The sequence below is a fragment of the Ictidomys tridecemlineatus genome, chromosome 1 (assembly GCF_052094955.1).
Source record: "Ictidomys tridecemlineatus isolate mIctTri1 chromosome 1, mIctTri1.hap1, whole genome shotgun sequence".
NCBI classification, from domain to species: Eukaryota; Metazoa; Chordata; class Mammalia; order Rodentia; family Sciuridae; genus Ictidomys; species Ictidomys tridecemlineatus.
Genome location: NC_135477.1, coordinates 106,296,506 through 106,322,372, shown reverse-complemented (window position 1 = coordinate 106,322,372; position 25,867 = coordinate 106,296,506). Strand labels below are relative to the sequence as shown.

The following is a 25,867-nucleotide window of genomic DNA, read 5'->3' as shown; positions in this document are numbered from 1 at the left end:
ACCCCCAGCCCTATTTTGTGTTTTATTTAGATACAGGGTCTCACTGAGCTGCTTAGTGCCTTGCTGGCTTTAAACTCATAATCTTCCTGCCTCAGCTTCCTGAGCCACTGGGATTACAATGTGCCCTACCAAGCTGGGCACAAATTACCTTTTCTTTCTTTTTTTCTTTGGTGTGTGTGTGGGGGGGCCGGTGTACTGGGGAATGAGCCCAGTGCCTAATGCATGCTAGGCAAGCTATTCTCCCAGTCATATTTATTTTATTTTGAGACAGGGTCTCACTAAATTTCCCAGGCTGTCCTTAAACTGCAATCCTCCTGCCTCCCTTAGTATCTTGGATTATAGGTGTATGCTTCCATGTCTTCTGTTTACCAGGCATCTTTAGCATTTCCTAACAATAAGTGGACTAACAGATATTTGATTTATATTATCTTTGTTTATATTTTATTTTGATTGTCAGTTTCTATTATCACTGTTGTTTTATTCTGAGCATCAGAAATTAGAATTTTAAAATTTCAACATAAATTCCCTTACTTCTGCAACCAAAAATTCAACTAGTGGAGTGATTCATTCATTTATTTGGCAACTTTCAAAAATTGAAATATAACTCACATACCATGAAATTCATTCTTTTAAAGTATATAATTCAGTGGATTTCAGCATCACAAGAAACAACTACTAGTCAGTAGATGTACCAGATTTCTGATCAATTTTGTATTTCTGTACTAGAAACCAAGAGTTTTCAAATAACATGAATATTTCTTATTTATGCCAGATAAACTAGGCAATAACGGCATAATTCTTGGTTTCTGACTAGAGAATAATGTAGCCAATTTGAAAATGGAATATGCTTTCAGGGTCAAAGACAATGTAAAATGCTGAGTCAATAATTGTATCATTTTTTGTCACATCCTGGCTTGCTTATAAACGTAAGATTAAATCACTGGCATGGTTGGACAGATACAGAATGATGTATCACCATGTAGAACCTGAGATCACAGAATTTTAGAGCTAGAAGATACCAGAGGGATCATCTAAAACTTTCATCTCCACTTTATAGATCAGGAAACCAAAAGCCAGAGAGAGTTAGTTAACAGCTCAAAGTCACAAATTTGGAGCAAAGCTTTGTATTCTGATCTAGTGCTTGCTCCTTATGCCATTCCCAAATTTTCTTCCTCTGGGTCCAGTATTCTTGGAGAAGCCTACAGAGCTTCTACAATGATGTTTGGGTGGCTGAATGGAAGAACCTCTGCATCTCAAACTTGTTGCTACGTCCTATGAAGGCAGAGGGAAAAAAAAAGTATGAGGGCTGTGTACTTACATGGTAAAAGGCTGGCAGAGAGCAAACCCACTTCTTTGTGCCCTTTTATAAGTACCCTGATTCCACCAATGAAGATTCAGCCCTCCTAACTTAATCACCTCCTAAAGGATTCAGCTCTTATTACTATCAGCTTGGCACTTTTATTTCAACATGTGAGTTTTGGGGGGACACATTCACACCACAGCAGCATGAAAAAGCATTGACTATATTCTGTAAATGAATGATTGTGACTGTGTACCAACAATATGTATTCTCTTTAGGTCTTGCACTGTTAACTTTCCTGATTGGTTTGTCTTTCCCTCTTAAAATGTCCTATCAAGACACACAGAACTTTTATAACCAAAGTTAAAACTACCCAGGGAGTTATGCATTCATGTTATTTGCCTCCTCCTCTGAAGGACCATCTAAATAAAAAGTTTTTCCTAAGCAAAAGGGAACTTGGTGTGTCACTCAGATGGCTGATTGATGGAATCCCTATCACTCTTGGGATGTTCTCTTAGACTGTCACTACCTATATATTCTGCTTATTAACCTCACTTCACCTTAAGAATGAGTAGTGAGGGAGCCAGATACAGAAAAGTGAGAGGAAGAAAAGTTGTATTGTCTTGATACACCCCTGGTTCTAACACTTACTATTTCCTGAGGGAACTGGTCTTCAAGGAGTCCCAAAAGCAAGCTTTTAAAGATCAGATTCCGCAACTAAGTGCTACCAGAACACAATTGGGGTAAAGAGTGGGATGCAGATTGACATAGATCAAAGCTCCTAGGGTCATTTTGACAAATTTACTTCTGCAGGGACTTTGACTTTCTCAGGTTACTTACTATATCTGTCTGCTAAGGCTGCTGTAACAAAATACCATAGACTGTATGGCTTAGTAAGCAGAAATTTTGTTTCTCACAGTTTTGGAGGCTTGTAGTCTAAGATCAAGGTGTCATTAAGGTTGGTTTCTTCTTAGGCCTCTGTCCTTGGCTTATCAATTGCTGTTTTCTCTTTGTGATGTCATGTGGTCTTCTGTCTGTATTTGTGTCTAAATTTCCTCTTCTTAAGAAGACTCCCAGTCATGCTGTGTTAGGGCCCACTCTAAAGATTTTATTTAAACCTAATTACCTCCTGAGAGGTCCTTATTCCTCATACATTCTCACTGAGATACTAGATGTTAGGACTTCAACATATATAATTGGGAAGGGTACATAATTCAATCTCTAATTCTTACCATGCAGGGAAAAACACTACTAGTAACTGCTTAACAACCAGCTTCCCAAAAAGGAAAAGACCCAGATTGTACTATTTGCTCATTTCAGTAGAAAAAAAAAAAAAACTTCTACAATGAAAAATTTCAAGCTAGTAACATGCTTCCCCTGAATGTAGAGTTGGGAGGAGATAAATAGCAGTGGATCGTTATATAGTTCTTCTACCATGGAGATACAATAGATATAAATAACCTTAACAAGAAAGTGTAAATAATCTCAAAAGCATATATCAGGACTCAGCTGACTTTCATCTAAAAGACCAGGGAGTAAATATTTTCAAATTTAATCAACTCTGTATTGTAGTTTTAAAAAATAAAAATAAAAAGAGCCATAGACAATATGTAAATGAATGGTTGTGACTGTGTACCAACAAAATCTCAGTTGATAGCTGGCTTTTGCCTAGTGACCAGCATTTGGGAAGATCTAGTGTTCTAACTGCTTCCTCATCAGCTTTCAACTGACCTGCCTTGTTTCAGCCTAACATTTTTTTTTAAAGTGATGAAGAGAGTTTTTTGAGAGAGAGAGAGAGAGAGAGAGAGAGAGAGAGAGAGAGAGAGAGAGAGAGAGAGAGAGATTTTATTTATTTATTTATTTTTCAGTTCTCGGTGGACACAACATCTTTGTTTGTATGTGATGCTGAGGATGGAACCCGGGCTGCACGCGTGCCAGGCGAGCGCGCTACCGCTTGAGCCACATCCCCAGCCCTCAGCCTAACATTTAAAACACAGGGCTTTGTGCATGTTAGGCAAGTAGTCTACCACCAAACTACACCTCCAATCTCCCCCTGCCCACCACAGTCTAGTTCTTTTATTACTAGTTGCAGGTAACCTGTGAGCCTTCTCAGGCTAGATCAGTGGAGCAGCCATAAAGGTATACACTTTTATTTCCCTTTTTGATAAAATTTGCCATTCAGCTGCACTGAATACCATTAAGCTAACTACCTCAACATGCATCATTTTCAAGATCTATTCTAGCATTCCTGTTGGGGCCATCTCTTCCTTGCCAGCCCTTAGCCAATGACTGAGCATGGCAGTGGTGGTAGGGCATAGTCATTTCTGTCTAATGTAGGATTACCCTAAGAGGCAAATGTTCTTCCCAGTTCCACATTGGGTTGGCTAAAAATTTTTCAGATCTGCAGTAGAATCTGATGTTTTCCTTCCTAATTTGTTTTTCTATTATTGGAAATTGAGCCTAGGCATGCTTTTTACTGAGCTACATCTCCAACATTAAACTTGTAATTCTTCTGCCTCAGCCTCCCAAGTACCTTCAATTACAGGTTTGGCCACGGTACCCAGCTTTTCCCTTCTTAATTAGTAGTTTTTTCCCTTTTACCGGTTTTTCGATGGACTTCTTATACTCCTAACTTAATATCATCTTCTACTACTGGAACATCCAAAGTGATAGCTGGTATAAGAAGTGGTCTGAGAATGCAGGCAGTAAGATGGTGCTATGATTTGAATGTTTGTATCGCTGCTAAAATCATATGTTGAAATACTAACCTCCAGTGGGGCATGGTGGTACATGCCTATAATTCCATTATCCCTGAAGTTTGAGGCTGGAGGATCGCAAGTTCAAAGCCAGCTTCAGCAATTTAGCAAAGCCCCCAAACAACTTAGTGAGCCCTATGTCAAAATAATAAAATAAATTTTAAAGGGGCTGGGGATGTGGCTCAAGCCTTAATGCGCTCCCCTGGGATGCACGGTGCGCTGGGTTCGATCCTCAGCATCACATAAAAATAAAATAAAGATGTTGAATCCACCGAAAACTGAAAAAATATTAAATAAATTTTAAAGGATTAGGGCTATAACTCAGCAATAAAACATCACTGGGTTCAATTCCTGCTACCAGAGAAATAGAGAGAGAAAGAGGGGAGGGAACATATAGGCTAACTCCCTGTTTTTTGCCCTATGTTGCCTCAAGATTCTTCCTACAAGACAAGAAGGCCATAACTAGATGTGAGCCCTTGAATCTCCAGAACTATGAGATAACTATGAGCTTTTTTCTTTATAAACTAGTCTGCTTAAGTATTTTATTATAGTAACGAAAAACAAACTAATACTGGGATTCATTATGAATAAAAAGGCACTCCTAACACTCATAAAATTCCAAGGGTATTACCTCTGTGAAAGGAACAAGAGACAAGACTAAAATAATTTCATATTATAACACAAATACAAATGAACTAAGATAGAGGGGATTTGGGGGTTAGATCAGAATTGTCCCATTGTCAATGAGGACCTCATCACACTTGATATTCCCTGGCAGAATGTGGCCAACTCAGTTATTAGAATTTTTACAGAAGTGACATGGGAGAATATTCTGAGGCAGAATGCCCTGGCTGAAGCAAAAATTCAAGGCAGTTCCACGTATATATGTGTGTATGTACAATATGGCCACACACTGAATAATGACTTTTCTGTAAGTGACAAACTGCATACACTATAGTGGTCCCATAGACTATAATGAAGCTGAAAAATTCTTATCTTCTAGTAAACATTGCAAAGTAGTAGCACAATGTATTGCTCACATGTTTGTTGGATGCTGCTTTTGAAAAAAAAAAAACTATTGTATTGCCAGTCATAAAATTATACAGCATTTCCAATTATATAAAGTACATAATTTTTTATTTTTGTTTTTTGGTACCAGGGATTGAACCCAGAGGTCCTTAACCACTGAGCCAACCATTTATTTATTTATTTATTTATTTATTTATCTATCTATCTATCTATCTATTTATTTATTTATATTTTGACACTGGATCTCACTAAATTGCTTAGGGCATTGCTAAATTGCTGAGGCTGGCCTTGAACTTGTGATCCTTCTGCCTCAGCCTCAAGAGTTCCTGGGATTATAGGTGTGTGTCACCATGCCAGGTTTATATATATTGTATATATATAATTTATCATCAAGTATATAATTTATCATCCAAACTCAGAGACATATGACAGTGAAAGGGGATGCTATGAGACAGGATAATGAAAAAACAGGCAAACTGAAGTAGTCTTGTGCAAACTAGCTGAGTTTCCCTACTCATTGTGAGCCCAGTAAATTCCTCATCTCTATGATCTCAGTGCCTAACACTCAGTGGGTACTTCAACAGTCTAAGTTGAAATTGATTATATTCTGTATGCTCTTCTATTGCTTTTTAATTTTTGCCTTCAATCATAATTCATTTGTATGAATTATGAAGGATGCCTCTTATTTCTGGCAGCAAATTCAAAACTACATGTTGACTAGATGCAGGCTGTATTTCAGGCATTACTTTCCCCTCAAATGGACATTTTATTTTTGTGAGGTGAAAAAATTATTCATTATGTCTCCAACTTTTTTTTTCTTCTTCATTACTGGGAATTGAATACAGAAGTGCTTTGCCACTGAGTCACATCCCTGTCCTTTTTATTTTGAGACAGGGTCTCCTTAAATTGCTTGGGGCCTTACTGAATTTCTGAGGCTGGTTTTGAGGCTTTGAAATTGTGATCCTCCTGCCTCAACCTCCAGAGTGGTTGGGGTCACAGGTGTGTGATACTTTGCCCAGCTGCAACTATTTTTCCTGTATAAAATATTATGTGACATACTGCCATGACCTGCAGCGACCATTAATTCAGAAACTGGCAAGAGGTGATAGGGGATTAAGAAAAGCACACAAACATTAAGAGAGAAAGTTGAATCAGGTGGGAAACCGATCTCTGGTTGAGAATGTGACCCAGAACTGGCTCCGCATGTTTACTGTATAGGTTTTATCAACAAAAGGTTATTTGTCAAAAAGTTTTTGCAAAGCAGACAGGCTTAAAGGTCACAGCATTGACAAGTATTATGGTTATCTTGCTAAGCTCAGAATTCCCTATCCTTGGGAGCTAGTGTCTGAGTTTCAAGGTTAAGACTGATAACTCTGAGTCTTTGCACAGTTTCCAGGGCAGGGTGTCACTATAGCAACTGGGCAATCTTTCTTTCTTTTTTATTAAAGTAACAAAGTTTAATATATTTTGATTTTTTTCAAATTATACTTTTGAATGAAGTGCCAGATATGCTTTCTACTTCTGCTAATTAGTTAGCACTGACATATTGACTTCAAATAGTTAGAATCTACCAGGTCATCATCAGTCCACTTTTCTTCCTCATGTTTGGGTTTCTTTGATACCTAATCATCATCGTCATAGCCTTTCCTCTTCTTTGTAATTACATTAAGTGCAAACTCTGCAGAATGACATCGTTCTAATTTCTGTTTTAGAATGGCAACTTCTTCAGATCTGGGTGATTGATACTTTTTCACTAAGTTTCTCATGATTTTCATTATATAGTAACTGTGACAAGCAAGTTCTATTCTCTCAGCATTAGACTCTCTGATAAATACCTTTTCATAGCAATCCCTTAGCAATTATCTAGTGGAAGCACTAGATAATATGACAGTCAAGGCAATTTGAGAAGGTATGTATAAAAGATAAGCATTAGTCAGTGCAATTTTATTAAGAGAGTCATCAGCTGTTTTCCTCAAAATCTCTGGATTCTCCAACATGGGATAGTGGGTCTTTATATCAGTGAGGAAGCACTCAAACTGTCTATAATGATTGTGGACAATAAGATGAAAATTAAGCTGTTTTATAAGGAGTAGCTCCTATTCCAAAATCTGTTCCAGTGCCTTCTTCTGTCCAAGAGGATTCTCTAGAAGGTTTCCAACAAACTGAGGACTAGACACATTGAATTCATCTACTTTACAAGCCCAAAATGAACAAGTAAGCAATATTATTCATGGGTGATATTCCATTACAGAGTTATTGATAAAACTTGAACGCTTGAAATACATGCAAGCTGTACCTACAACAGACCATGGCATTGCTGGCTTAAACACTGAACAGAATTCTAGTAATCTTTTTCATAGTATTTGCAGAGTGTCCTTTCTTCATGAGGCTCAAGAAAGACTGGATCATTTGGAAAAACTTCCCCTTTGCCACCACTTTGCATTTGAATTTGTGATCAGTGTTGGCCTGCAGATGGGCCAGCTGCTCCTCAGTGGCAAAAGTCCAACGTCTCTCTTGGCTGCTGTTGTGGTATATCAGAGCATCCAGGTCCAGGCCCAGAAAGCTTGGACAAAAAAAAAAAAAAAGCCAGGCAACACACACCTGTAAACCCAGCAGGAGGCTGAGGCAGGTGAATCACAGTTCAAAGCCAGCCTCAGCAATTTATCAGGTGCTAAGCAACTCAGTGAGACCCTATCTTCAAATAAAATACAAAACAGGGCTGAGGATGTGGCTCAATGATGGAATGCCCCTAAGTTTAATCCCTGGTGCCCCCACCCAAAGATTATAGCAGATGTTACTCCACCAGGATACAGAAGCAACTGGGCAATCTTAACCTATACTTTTGCACAGGGGTTCCCAGCACAAGCTACACACCATAACCATGAGGTAATCAAAAATCTTGATCCATGTCACTGCTCCCTATAGCATACTTTGTGGTGGGACTGCAAATTGGTGCAATTTCTCTGGAAAGAAGTATGGAGTATCCTCAGAAAACTTGGAAAGGAACCACCATTTGACCCAGTTGTCCCACTCTTTGGTATATACCCAAAGGACTTAAAATTAGCATACTACAGTGATGTGGCCACACCAATGTTTACTGACGCTCAATTCACAAGAGCTAAGCTATGGAACCAGCCTAGGTGCCCTTCAACAGATGAATGGATAAAGAATATGTGATATATACACATACATACAATGGAATATTACTCAGCCAAGAAGAGAAATGAAATTATGGCTTTTGCTGGTAAATAGATGGAAGTGCAATCTATCATGCTAAGTGAAATAAGCCAATCCCCCAAAACAAAGGGGGGGGGGTAGGGATAATAGAGGTACTTTAGAGAATGGAGAATGAAGGGAAGGGAGTGGGGATGGGAATAAGAAAGACAGTAGAATGAATTGGACATTAATTTCCTATGTTCATATATGACTACATGATCAGTGTAACTCCACATCTTTTACAATCACAATAATGGGGAGTTATACTCCATGTATGTATAATATGTCAAAATACATTCTGCTGTCATGTATAACTAAAAAGAACAAATAAAAAAATGGTTGTGAAAACCTTCTCTAAAATATCAGATACAATTGGAAATCTGAATGAGAAAAGATGCAAAGTGTATTAGAAGTAAGAGGAGTTAAGGATAAAATATCTGGAACTTTATGCAGAATGATTGTAAGAGTGCTCTGGGGGCTGGGGATGTGGCTCAAGCGGTAGCGTGGCTTGGCATGCCTGCGGCCCCGGTTCAATCCTCACCACCACATACAAACAATGATGTTGTGTCCGCCGAAAACTAAAAAATAAATATTAAAATTCTCTCTCTCTCTCTCTCCCTCTCTTTAAAAAAAAAAGAGTGCTCTGAAAATTTATTGGTGAATAATACATTTGCTTACACATAGAAACAGTGAAGTATTTCACAAATAGAACATGGGGTTATAAATTTACTTGGGGAAGGGGCTGTGGGCGTGGCTCAGTGGTAGAGTGTTTGCCTGCCATGTGTGAGGCACTGGGTTCGGTCCTCAGTACCACATAAAGATCAATCAATCAATCAATCAATAAAAGTTATTGTGGGCTGGGAATGTGGCTCAAGAGGTAGCATGCTCACCTGGCATGTGTGCAGCCCAGGTTCGATCCTCAGCACCACATAACAAAGATGTTGTGTCCACCAAAAATAAAAAAATATTAAAAAAATTTCTCTCTCTCTCTAAAAACAATTATTAAAAAATAAATAAAAGGTATTGTTTCCATCTACATCTAAAAAATTTTTTAAAAAAATATTATTTGGGGAAAATATTAACAATTTAAGAAAAGAAAAAACCCACATTCTTACCATTCAGGAATGGGCTACAATAATCATATCATGTATAAATATGTCCATTTTGATTTAAGAAATCTATTTTCACAAGCATTCAGTTTTTTGATTGGTTGCTACTTTTTCAGTGTTTTTGTAGCATAGTATACACCTAAATACTGAAGAAAAATATTTTAAAAACAAAAAATTAGCCATTAGGCACTTAAAAACAAAACAACTTCAGAATTCTTATTAAGACTGCTTTTCCTTTTGTGGACTTTATGTTTCCTACTTCTCTAGGATCACTTTCTACCTCTCAAACACCAAATACAGTATATTTATAAATGTCCTCCATTTTTAGTAATTTAAAACACAATTTTAAAAAGGAACTCAATTAAAATCCTAAATTTCATCAGATTTAAAAATAAAAATATTAAAATTTTCAGTAAAAATACAGCCTATGTCTCATCTCTCTTCTTTCCATCTCTAGTTCTTAGAAACACATGGTTATCAGCTATTTAAAGTTGTTTCTTTTGCTAGAAAGTTCCATATTTCTTAGTGCCATATATTGACAACTATTTCTTCATTTACATGTTTTGGATCTTACTGCTTGACTTTTGGTTAAGAGATGGTAGGATTTTTATTAGGCTGTCTCACCTTCAAGTAATCCAAATCCCACCTGGCTTAAGAAATAAGAACTGCACAATTAAAAGCAGTTTATGAGAAGCTTATAGACAGCTTTATCCAGCAGCTCTGGTTGCATTTCTCTATGGTTCCCTCACTTCTCTTTTCCTCTGTGTCATTTCTTCATGCTTAGATTGCTTATCTTGTGGGGGCAAAAGAAGTGTGACTGTTCTTGGTTTCACAATGTCACACTCAATGCCAGAGAGGGAAAAAGGATCCACTGTCTGATCTTTCGCATTCAAATAAATTTCTTTTTCTGAATTCCTAAACAAGCCTCTCATTTTTTGTTGTTGTTTTGTTGTACTCCAAACTGGGTCATATGCCCATTCCTTAACCCCTGCTATGGCATAGGAAATGTCATAAATTTATTAGACTGATGGGGAGATTGGGATTACCTGATTAATTTAGGTTAATCAGGCTATCTCTAGAGAGGAACTATATGATCACTATGGTATGGGAGAAGGGATGATACAGGATCAATAATGCCCCCTTCTACTGTAGGCATGTTGTACTCATGCTATTTCCACTCTTACCACTCTGATAGTTATGTCTATATGAGATTCATAAGGCACAGTGACTTTATGTTCTGTCTATAAATTTTGTGCTTCACTTGTAATATCAATTGCTTCTTTTAAAAAATGTGATTTATTTTTAACATATCTTTAACTTTTTTTGGGAGGGGTACTGGGGATTAAACTCAGGGACACTCTATCACTGAGCTACATCCCCAACCCTTTTTATTTTTTTATTTTGAGACAGGATCTTGCTAAATTGCTTAGGGCCTCAATTAGTTGTGGAGTCTTGGCCTCAAACTTGAAATCCTCCTGCCTCAGTCTTCTTAGTTGCTGGGATTATAGGCATGCTCCATCATGCCCAGACATATCTTTAGCTTTTTCAGATGTGTTATCATATCAGGTTATCAGGGAGCTTACCTACAAGTAAGGGAAAAGACAACAAACAAGTAAACAACAAAGTGAGGTAATTGTAAATCATCATCATTAATAAGAAGGAAATAAACAGAGTAACTAGAAAAAGTGAAGGATGAAGGCCACTAAGGAAGTGATACCTGATCCCAGAACTGAAGGGATCTTGTCACAAGAGCCCCACGTGGGAAGATCTGAGAGACGCATTCCAGGCACTGAAAGAATCATAGGGAAAGCCTGGAAAAGGAAAATAATTCAGTAGGATTGAGGACAGAAAGAAAGGAAAGGAAGCCAATTGGCTGGAACATAATGAGCAGGGGAGACTGATAGGGGAGAGGACTTTGGAGAGACAGACTAAAGTGAGATCATGCAGGCCCTTGTGAGACTCAGTGGAAAGGAGGTTGAATTTTTCTGAAAGAGTGTTAAGCAGTGAAGCAATATGATCTGTTTTGTATTTGTAAAAAGCCTCTTTTGTTTCTATGACGAGAGTAGTTGGTTAGAGACAAGGCAAACATGGAAGTGTGAAAATCAGGCAGGATACTATTACCACTTTCTTTCTCGTAGCAGGTCTACCAGAGTGTACACTTTATTCTGTAAAGATAGGTTTTTGTTACATTGTTGTTATTTTGTTTTTAGTACTAGGGTATGAAACTAGGGGTATTCTGCCACTGAGCTATATCCCCAGTTCTTCTTTGCCTTTGAGACAGGGTCTCACTAAATTGCCCAGGTTGGCCTTCAGCTTTTAATCCTCCTGCCTCAGCCTTTTAAGTCTCTGGGATTACAGGGTTGTACCACCAGGTCTGGCTTAAAGGTAGATTTTTAAAAAGGTTTGAACAGTTTTCAAAATGTATAACAATCTTACTTTATCAATGTATATATTATCATTTAAAATTAGATATTAATTTATCTATGAAGATCTGTATGTCCTCAAACTTGCACAAAGGTAATTGCATGTATTAGCTTCCCTTCAAAAGTGTCTTCCTTGTCTAATAATTTTTGATATATCATGAATCATGTAGGTTTACCTCCCATTTCCTCTGGAAGTATGGTTACTGACATATATAAAACAATAGTTTTATACAAGTTTTACTTATATATCTCTAATAAAAGTAGCATTATCTAGTAAAAGGGAAAGAAAACAAGTGACCCATGAGAACAAATATTAAGAAATCATAAAATCAAATTGATTTAAATTGTTTTTTAAAAAATAAAGCATTCATGCCTAATCATATCTATTATATTAAATACCCAAATACAAATTTCAGATTTTAATTTTAAAAATTAAGATCTACAGAGAACTTGAGGCAAAAAGAAATATAGAGTTAGGCGAAGTGGTGCATGCCTGTAACCCTGGTAACTCAGGAGGCTCAGGAGGCTGAGGCAGAAGGATCAGGGGTTCAAAGCAAGCTTCAGCAAAAGTGAGGCACTAAGCAAATCAGTGAGACCCTGTCTCTAAATAAAATACAAAATAGAGCTAGGGGCCAGGGATATGGCTCAGTGGTCTGGTGCCCCTGAGTTAAAAAAACAAAACAGAGGATTCTCTCACCAAATGTGCCTTCTTACTTCAAAATAGTATTAATACAAAATTCATAAAAACATACCAAAATAAAAGTTGAAAGTAACAATAAACAGGTGAATGTTCACTCAACCAATAACCAACTCTACTTCTCACTTGCTATTCTCCAGATATATCAGTTCTTTATACATGAGAAGCCCCCTCCTAATAAGAGTCTTTTCACCCGTTCTCCTTTCTGCACTGTTTCTTCTTCCAGTAGATTCTATCTCACCATTCAAGAAACAGTTCAAAGAAGACTTCACTGATTCCCCTACTATTCTTTCCATTTGAATGTTTATTTTTATTCTCTCTGATATTACCCTTTTACTAAACCCATCCCATATTGTAATCATATTTCCTTATTCATCTGTCTCTGTTCTCCCTATCCTTCAAACTAAAATGTAAACTCCAAGTGAGAAAAATCCTTGTACCTCTTAACATTGTTTTCCTACTTCCTAGCCTGTGAACAGGCATATACAGAACATTCAGAACATAGTTAAATACATAACTGTAATCTGTGATTTAAATAGGTGAACTAGAGCATATTATGTGTCTAGCAGGAATGGGATAGTATGTAATAGGCCCCTGAAATTTTATAAGACATAAATTAATTGAACCACTTTCCACTAATTACTAGCAAATCTTGCTACATTTGATTTGGATTCCCTTTTATAGTCTTCAGGGCCAACCCTGAGAAGTGACACTAAGTTTCTTTCCTTCCATTTGGTGAAGATTCCTTTGTATTGGACAATGGGAAGTTTCTGAAGAGTTGAGATTGTCTGTGGTCTGGGTCTATTGCAGACTTTGGGGTTTTAAGCATGCAACTGCACTATCCTAGAGGATAGCTTGCCAATTTTTTCTTAGGGAGATAACTTTTATATTTAGCTAAAGCTGAAGAATTTGATGGGTGAGGTTTTTCCTTAAGTTGTCAATTTTTCTGGATTTCTATTTCTTAGCAACAGCTATTAGTCTTCCTTTACATTGTTCTCTGTTTTAGCTTCAAAGCAAACAAAAGCATAATTTTGATTGTGGAAGCTTGTCCTTTAATAATATCTTTGTACACACAGTGCATTCCAGTCCTAGTGGCTATTGATAGATAACATATAAGGTATCATCATATTTCTGTGATGCATGAAAGGAATAGGCAATAGAAAATATTTCAGAGAACTGAAGAACTGGAATTCTTTAATATCTTTTGCTCTTTCTTGAGAGTACTGTTCCTGTTGTTAAGATTTCACTTTCTGGCATTTTGTGTAAAAATTTCCATGTTAGAAACAACATGGCAAAAAGTTATGTAGCAATTCAACATGCCCCTTGAGTGATTTCTTAGTCTGGGTCTTAAATTCTCAGGCCCTGGGCTATAGGCAGAAATAGTACCCAATAATTCAAATTGATCAAATTTGGAGCAAATATCCAAATATGCTCCATTCTTATTTCATCTGGAAACCTTATTTAAAATTCCCCCCTTTCCAATGTACTTTTAAAATTCTATATACAGAAATCCATACATACACTTGACATTTTAAATTCTTGGTTATCAAGTTCCCTAATGTCCTACTCAGTGACTATATTATCTGGGTTTCAAAACATTATTGGAGATAGCCTAGATAAAAGATTCATATCTACATAATGCAAACTAAGTTCTCATCTTATAGTGGGAAGTCAATGTTACCCATTAACTCACCTTGATTTTTGCCAGTTTTAATTTCTCTCTGGTTCGTATTTGTAATCAGACTCATAGTCAAACTGGGACAGGACTCTCTCAGTTGGAATTAGTTGAAATCCACTCAAGATGGCTTAAGTTAAGCAAAAACATGAAATTTCATAAGGATAAATGATGAGTGAGCAGACCCAAGGAATTAGGATCAGGATTGGAAAGTCATTAGGAACTTATGCAACTAATAGAACTGGGTCTGATATGTCAGCACATCTTCATGAAAGCATGGGCTCAGGAGTCAAACCGCCTAGGTTTTATTTAGCATTTTATTTACATGTTTGGTGGTGGTGGGGGCATGTACTACAAATTGAACCCAGGACCTTGTACATGCTAAGCAAGTGCTCTATTACTGAGTTACATCCCAAGTTTATTCAGCTTCTGCATCTACTTTACCTGTAAAGGAGGGATAACTATCAATTTTAGAGTTATTAACATTTACAACCCTGAGTGACACAGTAAGCAACGTGAAATTATTCTTGTCCTTCAAAAAAAACTCCTGGATTTTCCACATGATGCTTGCTACCTAAAGTTAGGCAGCCCTGGCCTAACTTTACATCTTTTTAGTTCAAATGATAAGTAGCCTGACAAACTTCTTTCAATTCAAAATTTAAATTCTCATGAAAATCTGATTGTTCCAGTTAGGGTTCAGTTGTCTATCTGGCTAAAGTCAGAGGTGTTAGGTCACCTAATACATATCTATATAGATATCTAATTACTAGCTGCTGAGGCCACCCCTGCACATGTGTGGGCATTTCTCAGTGGTGGTAGACCATGAATCAAGGATAAACAAAGAACAGAGTTTTCTATATTTTTCTTAAATCACTAAACTTTTCTTCTATGGTCACAAAAAGTAGGCAAATAAGTGACTTACTGAATGTGTTCATATAACTAATTATGGATGAAGCTGTGATTCAAAACTAAGTCTGACTCTAAATCCAATATGCACTTTTTTTAAACCTTCATTTTATTTGTTTTTATTTTTATGTGGTGCCAGGAATCCATTCCACTGCCTCACACATGCTAGGCAAATGTATACCACTGAGCCACAACCCTGTCCCCTAATATGTATTTTTAACAAAATGTATTCAGTTGTTTGTTTTTTGAGCAATATCAGGTAGCTGACCCTGTATTTAACCAATTATTTGACAAAAGACCTCAAGAGGTTAAAAATTGGCTTTCCTGTTTCATTCTCACCTTTAAGGATCAGGGTGAAACAAATCTACAATAAAGTTTACCAAGTTTAAATAGTCTCCTTGATGATTTTTATGTGTGTGTGTCCACAAGTGTATGTGTATAGTAAAGACTGAACCCAGAAGGTCTATACCACTGAGTCACACCCCAGTCATTTAAATTTTGAGACAGTTTTCCAGATCAGTCTTAAAGTTGAAATCTTCTTGCCTTAGCCTCCTAGTCACTGGAATTACAGATGTATGCCATTGTGCCTGACATTGATGTATTTTTTCATAATAGACACCAATGTACAAACCACCAAGACCAATATAACAGAAAATTTTTATTTCTTCAGAAGGCTCCCTGTGTCCCTAATAAGTTCATACCAACCACAGAGAACTATTATCATGACTTCTATCATCACAAATTATTTTTGCCTATTCTTGAATTTAATACAAATGGAATTGTGCAATGTAAATTTTTATTTCTTTTGTACCAGAGATTGCACTCAGGGGTGCTCTATCTCTCAGCTACATTCCCATCTCTTTTGAGACAGGGTCATGTAAAGTTGCTGAGGGCCTCACAAAATTGCTGTAGCTGGCCTTGAATTTGCAATCCTTTTCTGCTTCAGCCTTCCAAGTCCCTAGGATTACAGGAGTGCACCAGTGCACCTGCCATTTTTGGGAGGTGGTGTATTGGGGATTGAACCCAGGGATGTGAATTCTTTTTTGTCTATATCATTCAACACAATGACTGTGAGATACACCCATGTTATTCACATAGCAGCTTCTTCTTAATTGGTGGGTAGTATTCTGTGTATGTGTGTGTGTGTGTGTGTGTGTGTGTGTGTTTGTGTGTGTATGTGTGTGTACATAATATATATGTATATATATATACATATAATCCCCATATATATTTTATGTGTATATCAAAGTCTTTGCTTTGTTCCAGTTTGGGGCTATAATGAATCAAACTGCTAAAGATTATTATACAAGACTTTTAGTAGACATAAGCATTCATTTCAAAGGATATATACTTACAAGTGAAATTGTTGAATTATAAGGTTGGTATTATATTCAGCTGCAATACAATGGCTACTGCCTATTAATTTCCCAAGTCATTGCAACAAATTTAGAGCAATAAGATTTTTAGTTGCACTATAAATTTTTGACAAGGAAAATAACATAACCAGCCTATTATGCTATTTATATTTCTTAGTTCTGCACAATGTATTTTGAAATTTTTTGTTGCCAGTTATAAGCACTGATAACAAGGTTATGAGGTAGCATAGATTCATATTTATTAGTACCCTTATCAAACAAGCTCCCCTCCCATTTAGAGTTCACTAAAAATACAATCTGGCTTTCCATTTTCACAGGAAAACATCTCAACAGGGACACTACCATCGTTTTGGATCAGATGATTCTTTGTTGAGGTCAGGAGGAAGTTGCCTGGTGCATTGGTAGGATCTCCAGCAAATAAGTAATACCAACTTCCTCAAACTCAAGGAAACTAATGTTTCCAGATTTTGCTAAACGTTCCATGAGGGGCAAAGTCCCCCTCCCACTGTCACTAAGTACCACTGCTTTATAAATATACTGGCCTCTTCACACTGCTAAATAAAATGTTATATGAGTCAATGCAGGGTTGATAGGATGATGGCAACTTTTTCAACAATAATGTACATCAGAATCACCTGGGGGAGCTTTTAAAGAATGCATATGCCAAGGCTCCACCTCAAAAAAAAAATGGAATAAGATCTCTTGAGGTTCAGCTTCAGCATTATACATCTTCTCAGGTAATTCTAAATTTTGGCACTTTTAAACATGTTACTCTTCCTAGGAATATATGCTTTAAAATAGATTTATACCAATGGAATTTTCAAGCATTAGTAGAGAATGAGGCATATAAATGGTGTACTAGCAGGCTCTCAGAAAATCTCAAATTAAGTCGATGAAGTGATTACCCAGAGCCCACAACGATGAACAATGTTATTGTTCAGTTCCTGATTAAAAAAAATAGAAAAGGCATTTTTCTAATTGGACTTAACTAATGTTTACTTTTCTGAATGATTAATGTGTACCAATCCTTCCAGCTAATTTTTATACCCAACTATTTTCTTATATATTAAACCACTCTCAAAATAATATTTCCCATTGTCTTTGAAACACCTTAAGTCTTTCACCAAAGCAGATAAAAATCATCAAATCTCTCAAAAATCAAACAATTTAAAAAAATCCTCCTCCCTCCTCCCATTAAAGGGTCTTGAGAAATATCTAGACCAATTCCATTTTTTTCTTTTCTTTCCTTTTTTAGAGAAAAGTAACAGAACTTATTAGAATAATAGAAAGTAAGTAGAGCTCCCAAAGGGCTAGGGGTAGGGGTCCCAAAAGAGGGATAGCAGGAGTGGCTATTGTCTAGGGGTATATATAGATCTATAAGGGCACTATTCCCCTACCCAATCCTGGGTAAGGCACAAGCTCTTCATTTATTCTTTGTTCTAGTCAGGCTACTGTGCCTTTTTGGCAGGGGGTCTGGGTATCAGACAGTTTCACTATTAGTTTTTTCTTTTTTTAACTCTTTCTATGCTTACATAGGAGTTGGCCTGACCTTGATGAGGTCAGGCTTGTATCCATAGTTTCTCAGCACCACTACACAGAGGTCTGACCTTGAAGGAGCCCCCAAGTCTCCTGCCTGTCCATTTTAATTCTTTCTCCTGCCTCATTTCCACCTCTGATGAGCTACCTTAACTATTATTAGTGGGTGATGACCATTCTACCTTCTTTAAGCTGGCTGGAGGGTGCACAGAGGGCAATAACAGTCAGAATCCCTCTACAGAGGTCTATCTACTGAGCCCGTGTAGAAGTCAGATGGAATTTCCATGGCAGGTTGTATTTTTTATGACCATCTGAAACTTCATGGATTCTGTGGGCATCTTATGCATCAGGGCAGCCCAGAGGTCTATGGTAGTAGTTGGCAGGTAACTGAATGAGGTGTATATGGGGCAGGAATCATGCTAGGACAACAATAAATGAGACATCAAAGCATTAGTTTTTGTAAACAATTAGCACAAAACCAAAATCATTATTATAGCCAGACCTCAAAGACTTATTAGAGCTGAAGGTATGATCTGACATGCCATTGATTTTTGAGTGGAGGTAATTTTAAGGCTTTAGAAACGTTAGTAAAATTTGTTAGACATATCCACAACATTTAGTTTCTATAATGGCAAAGGTGTCTCCTTGAGTTGTGAACTGCCATTTATTCTGTAAAACAGCTTCTTACTACTATTACTTGTGTTAGTAGGATTCCTTTAGCTGTGTCACTTAGGACTGTCTTGGTAAAATATGTAGGGCTTTTATGTGGCCCATTACATCTTTTAGACCAATCTGAGGGATAAATATCAGGGCTAGAGAATCATATCTGTGAGAAACAAATTGAGCTTACCTATGTAGGATATTAGGAAAATCTGTAGGTCTCAAATTGACTCAGAACAAACTTGTGACTCTGGCAGCATCTTTTGAGGTAGTTATCAGGCACTCCTGTATAAGAATGCTTTCTTTAAAAAAAATTTTTTTTTTTTAGTTATAGATAGACACAATACCTTTATTTTGTTTATGTTTTTATGTGGTACTGAGGATTGAACCCAGTGCATCACACATGCTAGGCAAGCACACAAATTTTTAAGAGAATGTCATCATTCAGCTGCAAATGAGCCACATCCCCAGCCCCCAAACCCTTTACTTACAGCCTCCCACTTTTAATTATTTTGGGGGGGACTGACACAAATGTATATCTCAAGTTACATTAAAAAAACCGTTGTGTTTTCTTTAAAATGTCCATGTATGACTATGTTTTGGTTATACTCTCCTGGGTTTTAAGACTAAGTTGGTAAAACATTCACCTTGTACCTATCTACTGTTAATAGTCAGCTGAGGTTCCTTAGGGATTACTTTTGGAAACTTATGAGAAGCCTTTTGGCTCCTTTAGTTTTTTCCTACTAGATGTGCCATCTGCTAGAATGGGTCAGGGTCTTGCTGACCACATTTGGCTTCCCTTGGAACGATCAGAGACATTTCACTCTTCAGTAATCCTCTTTGTAAAATGTGCATTCCCTGACTCCTTTCCTGGGAGGCCAGGTGACTTACTGGAGTTGCAGGGTCCTTAGAGAAGTCCTGTCATTCCCTGAATTTTGGCTAGTCTTAAAGGGCAAGGGCCAAAATATGGGCCATTTTTTTCTTTAGCCCTTTTACTTTCTTTTGTTTCCAAGTTTTGGTTTTAAACATCCAGTAAAACTTAAAACATCCAGGCAAGTTTTACCGGTCTTAAAGTAAAAGTGCTGGGTTTTTAACTTCAATGTCTATAATTTTATTGTTATTCTTTCCATTTTATTGGGGTCAATATTAGTTCTGAAAGTCAGCCTTATGTCCTATCATAGGTGATAGCTTGTTGTCACACATTAGTTCAGGGTGTTTTCTTAGAAGCAGTACTTTTGGAAAACACTAACAGGTAACAATTTTATAATTATTTCTTCCCAGTCTATATGAACATCAGTTAATATAATACAATATTAAATATTACCTCCATCTGAAATATAAATCAAACAAAACCTAAGAGAGCTCCACATGAATTCCATTCTTTCATCATTTATCACATTCCATTCAAATTGGGCTTCTTGCCTTTTTACTCCAACAAAATAGTTCTTGCTGTCACTTATGACCATCATGTTGTCAAATCCAGTGGCTTTTTTACTTATTTCACATGACTTCTCAATGTCATTTGACACTGTCTACCACTACTTTGAAGCACTTATTGTCTTGTCAGGAACACAATACTATCCCCACCCCACACTTTTTTTTTAATACCAGGGATTGAACCCAGCTGCAGTGAACCACTGAGCACCATCCCTAGCCCTTTCATTTTTACATTTGTATTTAGAGATGGGTCTCACCAAGTTGTCTAGGGCCTTGCTAAGTTACTAAGGCTGGCTTTGAACTCATGATCCTCCTCCCTCAGTATCCCTAACCACTGGAATTATAGGCATGTGCTACTCTGCCTAGCTTCATAATATCCTTTTGAATACTGCTTCTTATATGGCTTTTCTTCTTCTACCTAGCCCAAATGGAATTGAAATTCTTCACTGCACATCCCTAACCTGTATCCAAAATCTAATTCATGTATACTCAAGATATTAATTTCCCCCTACAAACTTAACAGCTTTTATTTTCAATCTAGATCCCACGTCTCATATCTGCATTTCTACATAAAAGCCTCACAAAAGAAACTTATAAACCACCTACCCTTCTCCAAATACATTTTTAAGAGAATGTCATCATTCAGCTGCAAATGTACAACTTTCCATTTCCTCCAACACAAAATCCAATCCTAACAAGTCTTAGTCTATTTTCCTATCAAATCTACTTCACTCTACCTCCATTATATTACCCTGGTCTAACAACATGTCATTCTAACCTCTTTTATCTCCTATTTTAGACTATTCTACCTACTGTGATACACTTCTATTTTCTTTTGAGGTTTACAGGTTGAGTAAATTCTGCAATTCGCCAATCCCATCAAGTTATGGCCTGGTTTAAAATCCTTCAGTGGTTTTTCATAGTCTTGAAGAATGTACTTCTTTACCTAGCCTTTAGTCCTGACTGGTCTAGCCTCTAGTAGATACATCTCATTTGTTGCTGTTTGCACCAGCACTACCATGCTTCTTATATTCCCCCATAGATAGGGTAACCATGTAATTTGCTGCTCAAACACTTCTTAAAGACATTTACAGGACATCTCTTACATGAATAAGGACTGTTCTTTTTGTTTTTCCCTTTGGTGGTACTGGGGATTGAACCCAAGGGTGCTTTATTGCTTTTTTTCTTTTTGGTTTTTGAGACAGGGTCTCTCACAAAGTTGCCTTGGCTGGCTTCTATCTTGCAATCCTCTTGCCTCACTCTCCTGAGTAGTTTTTGTAGTAGATTATAGGCATGTGCCTTGTTACTAGCAATATTACCTATTCTTAGCAAACTGGGAAGTGAATAACATTTTTTCTGGCCCCAGAATTTATGTCATTTTTTCTTTAACTCAGAATTTCAGTTCTCTTCTTTGTTTAATTCTTCAGTTCTCAGATCATGTCATTTCCTTAGGCAAGACTTTCCTGACTAGTATTTTTTACTATGGATTCACAGCAGTACATGTCTCTTCACACTATTTTTCTCAGTTATGATTTTGCAGTGTGATTGCTTCCTATACTAGACTTTAACTCTGAAAATGTCTGTTTTTGTTCTATTATAATCCCCCAACTCCTAGCACAATGTCTAATGTGTAATAAATTCTTAATATTTATGAATGAATGTCAATACAATGCACTGGGGACACAAAGTCTCTCTGCTCAAGGCTCTCACTGTAGCATGGAAACAAATGCTGTATTACATATAATGATATGCCACACTGACAGAATGCTCAACTCTATATCCTAAAAAGGAGGTCAGAGAGCTGCCTGACAAGTCTTATTGAGTGTCAGTACAATTTTGTTAGGGTACTCTATATTTCTTGACCATTTCCCTAAATGTACAAAAGACTAATCCAAAAGATAGATGGGTTATTATATCCACTTATGATGAGAGATATCTTTTTAATGACCCAGAGACATGTGTGTTTAGAGTGTCAAGTGTCACCCAGAAATGATGAGGCAATGATGAGGTCAGACTGTGAAAGGCTAAATATTAAAATTTTATGCACATATGATATTCAGATGCATCTGTTCAGATACATGTATGTTTATTTATATATAAGCAGGAGAGTGATTTTATAAGACTTTCAAATTTGAAGAGAACCTAAGGGGGAGTTGAAAGGAAAGATGTAGAGAAAATGAGGGCCTAAACTAAAACACAGTGGGGCAAGGATTAAGAGCAAAGGATAAACACAACATTGATGAGATAAAATGGACAGTATTTAGACTGCAGTATAAAAAAAGGTGAATGGGAGTGATAACAGCTAAAAGTACAGTTTGATATTTAGAGAACAGTCATTTAAACATTCTTTTTCTTATTTTCTGTGTACACAATTTTGCAAGTAGAAGTAAAAATTTTTGTACTCACCCAGTCTATCAGATTTTATACAAACTTGCTCTTGGTATCATCTCGAAGAACCTTCCACTTGAAATTTTATTGTGATTTGAAAATTTATCAGCTAAGAGTGAGAACGAGGCACATGAACCTGTGGACCCAACTACTCAGGAAGATAAGGACAAGATGATAACTTGAGTCCAGGAGTTTAAGGCTAATCTCTAATAAAGCAAGATCTCATCTCTTTAAAAATTAAAAAGTAAAATAAAATCCTCAAATAAAGTGGCTATACATAGGATGGATGAGCAGCTGTTGGATACCAAAACAATCTGAGTTTTTTTTTTTTTTTTTTCCAAAAGCTACCCTAGGACCTAGAAATTCTATATATCAGAAGAGGAGGAATGGGATGGTTGAGCACTCAACAGGGGAAAAAAACATACATACATACATACACACACACACACACACACACACACACACACACACACAACAAAATGAAACAAACAAAAAACCAACAGAACAAAACAAGCAACTTGCTAGATGACTGACTCCTCCCCCTGCCCAATACTGGAACCCATAATTATTTTCTTATAATTCACAACATAGAAATTGTACAGTAAATTTTCACTATTGATGGCATAAAATTTCATGAGTTCAATTCAGAGGACTTTGTGACAGGTTAAGATTTTAGGCTCCTCAACTTAAATAGACACCCTTCAACTTAAAATGGGGTTACATGCCAATAAAACTATCATAAATTTAAAAAATTCTAAATCAAAACACATGTGCATTTACTACATCTAACCTATTGAACACCATAGCTTAGTGACACAGAATGCTACTGCTAAGAAGTATATGTTGTTTACACTGGACACAGTGATGCATATCTGTAATCCCAGCTACTAAGAGATGCATTACAAGTTTGAGTCCAGCCTCAGCAACTTGGTGAGACACTATCTCAAAATAAAAACTAAAAGGACTGCAAATGTAGCTCAGTGGTTAAGCACCCCAGGGTTAAATCCCCAGTATTAAAAAAAAAAAGTATTTACTGCATATCCTTAATCCAGATTGAAATTCAAAACTTGAAGTAGTTCTACTGCAAGTGTACCACTTTTTCACCATCATAAGCTAAAATATAGTCAACTGAACCATCTTTATTCAGGGACCATTTTAATATCAGATATTTTAATGGCTACTCAGACACACACCTTCCATAAATGGCATGAATATAATTATGGGATTTAAATCCTATCTTATGTTACATATTTCACAATTTTTGAGAAGTGGTTCTTATTCTAACACCATTTAAGGACACCCATTGGTAATTAGCCCTATTCATAGTATATGAGAATTAAGGATCCACAAAATGCTATCTTAGATTCTGTAATTCTCCCAAGGAACATAAAAATTTCCAAAGGAGAAATTAAATAGTAAAAAACCAAAATCAGCAACAACAAAAAAATGCTCCAAGTGTTGATAATTTTCTGGGATTTTTACTATTTAATAACATGTTGAAATTATCAATGTTTGATCATTATTTTTTAATACTGATAGTTTATTCAAATTGAAACTGAGAATTTAATTTCCAGATAACATATCATTCAAAATGTTTGCAATATCTACTGCCTTTAAAAAAAAATAGTATGGCCAAGATTATTGCAGTTTTCCACTTACTTTGTGTTTCTCCACATTCTAAAATTCTGCAGAGCAATAAAGTACGGTTTTACTCGAAATATAAATCTCCAATGTTTAATATTTTATTATAAATTTGGCAGGATTGTTTTTGCAAGAGGTTGCTAGAGCTCTTATAGGTAAACTAGCTCATCAGAGGTACAGTAAGCAGTTAAAAAAGATTTGACATGCTTTCAAAAAACATGTAAAATAGACTATACACTGATTCTTTTTGTAATACAATGACAAAATGTGCTTTAGTTATACATGAGGACTTCGTTATCTGAACCATACTTCTGATTATTCTTTGTCAAGGTTAGTTTGTCTGGAGCTTTGATTTTTGTTATCATTCTAGTAATCAAGAAGAAAAAAAGGGCAAAATTTGTATCCTTAAGGCTAATTATTAATACAAAGCTTAATGTTAAAAATTAGTACTTAGTTCACAATACTAAAGGGGCTTCAGAAATGCAGATTTGTATGATCTCACTATTCCTCTGAACCCAGCATTAAAGCTATGTGTGTTTGTGTTTGTGTGTGTGTGTGGTTCTGGGGATTGAATCCTGGGCCTTGCACATGCTAAGCAAGCACTCTACCACCAAGCCACACTCCCGGCCCAAAGCTATTTAATATCTAGCAAAAAGGAAAAAAAGGAGGTAGAGCACACAAAAGATGGTAATGTCCTATTTTGTTTCACTATTTAATGACTGAAGACAGGCATGTTTTTTGAATACCTCTCCCCACTTCCCAAAGTGAATAGAACCTTGAATTTCATTTTAAGCTTGTTGGAGATAGACCAAACCATTTAAGCAAGTATCTCCCAAATGAAAGAATTATTATTCGGAGAATTTGTGTTATGGAAATCATATTCATTTGACTTGGAAGGCAGGCTTTAAATTAAATCAAATGACTTAAGAATGGGATTAGAAAGTTTCAAAAATGATCGTTAACCTTAAGGAATTTCAACACAAATTTGCACACCTAAAAACGGATAAGTGTAAACTAATTTTGATCATACAAAAATGCTTTCAAAAACAGCGAAATGGGGTATCACCATGCTTGAAAAGATAGTGTTTCCAACATACTGACAAGGTTGTAACTGAGGCTTGCAGATACAGTTATGAACCAAACTATCAACTAAATTGCAGCATGTTAAACTGAGACAGTTACCAATGTCCCTCGAGTAGCTTTTTTTGTTGCGATTCGGCACCACACCCTCCAACCCGCCCCCTATGGAGGGACCTAAAAGGGAAAGGTTGTAAAAGTTCTTTTCTGAACCAGGAATGGGTCACCCGCAAATGAATCAAGCAACGTCACAGGATGTCAACAACCAGAACTCTATTTTCTCTCCTCCTCCGGTGCCCCGCCCGTGCAAGGTATCAACCCCCGAGGGATATTCAGCGGCAGGTCACCCAAGCGTAGGAGGCTGCGGGAGGCGACCACAGTTGCCCAACAGTTGGGTTCCCAGGCTGCCTGGTGTGACGCAGCAGCTCTCGCACGGCCTCTGCGGACCAAAGCTCAGACCCGGCCAGGAGCCCGCGGGAGCGCGGGGCGAGGCCTGGGCGACTCTACACTACACGCGACGCGGCCCTCCGGTTTTTCCAGTGCGGTGCTTTCGCGGCTCCCCGAGTCCCACCCCGGTTTCTCCCTGGTTCCTCCTCAGTGTCTCCGCCGCGACGTCCTTGCGCGACCGTAGGAGTGACGGT

General features: G+C 37.0%; 1 pseudogene; it reads right to left on the bottom strand.

Annotated features, from left to right (window-relative positions):
* Positions 1 to 555: 555 nt before the first annotated feature.
* LOC144376842 (cyclin-H pseudogene) lies at positions 556 to 25,330 on the bottom strand (annotated as a pseudogene).
* Between the last annotated feature and the right edge of the window lie 537 nt (positions 25,331 to 25,867).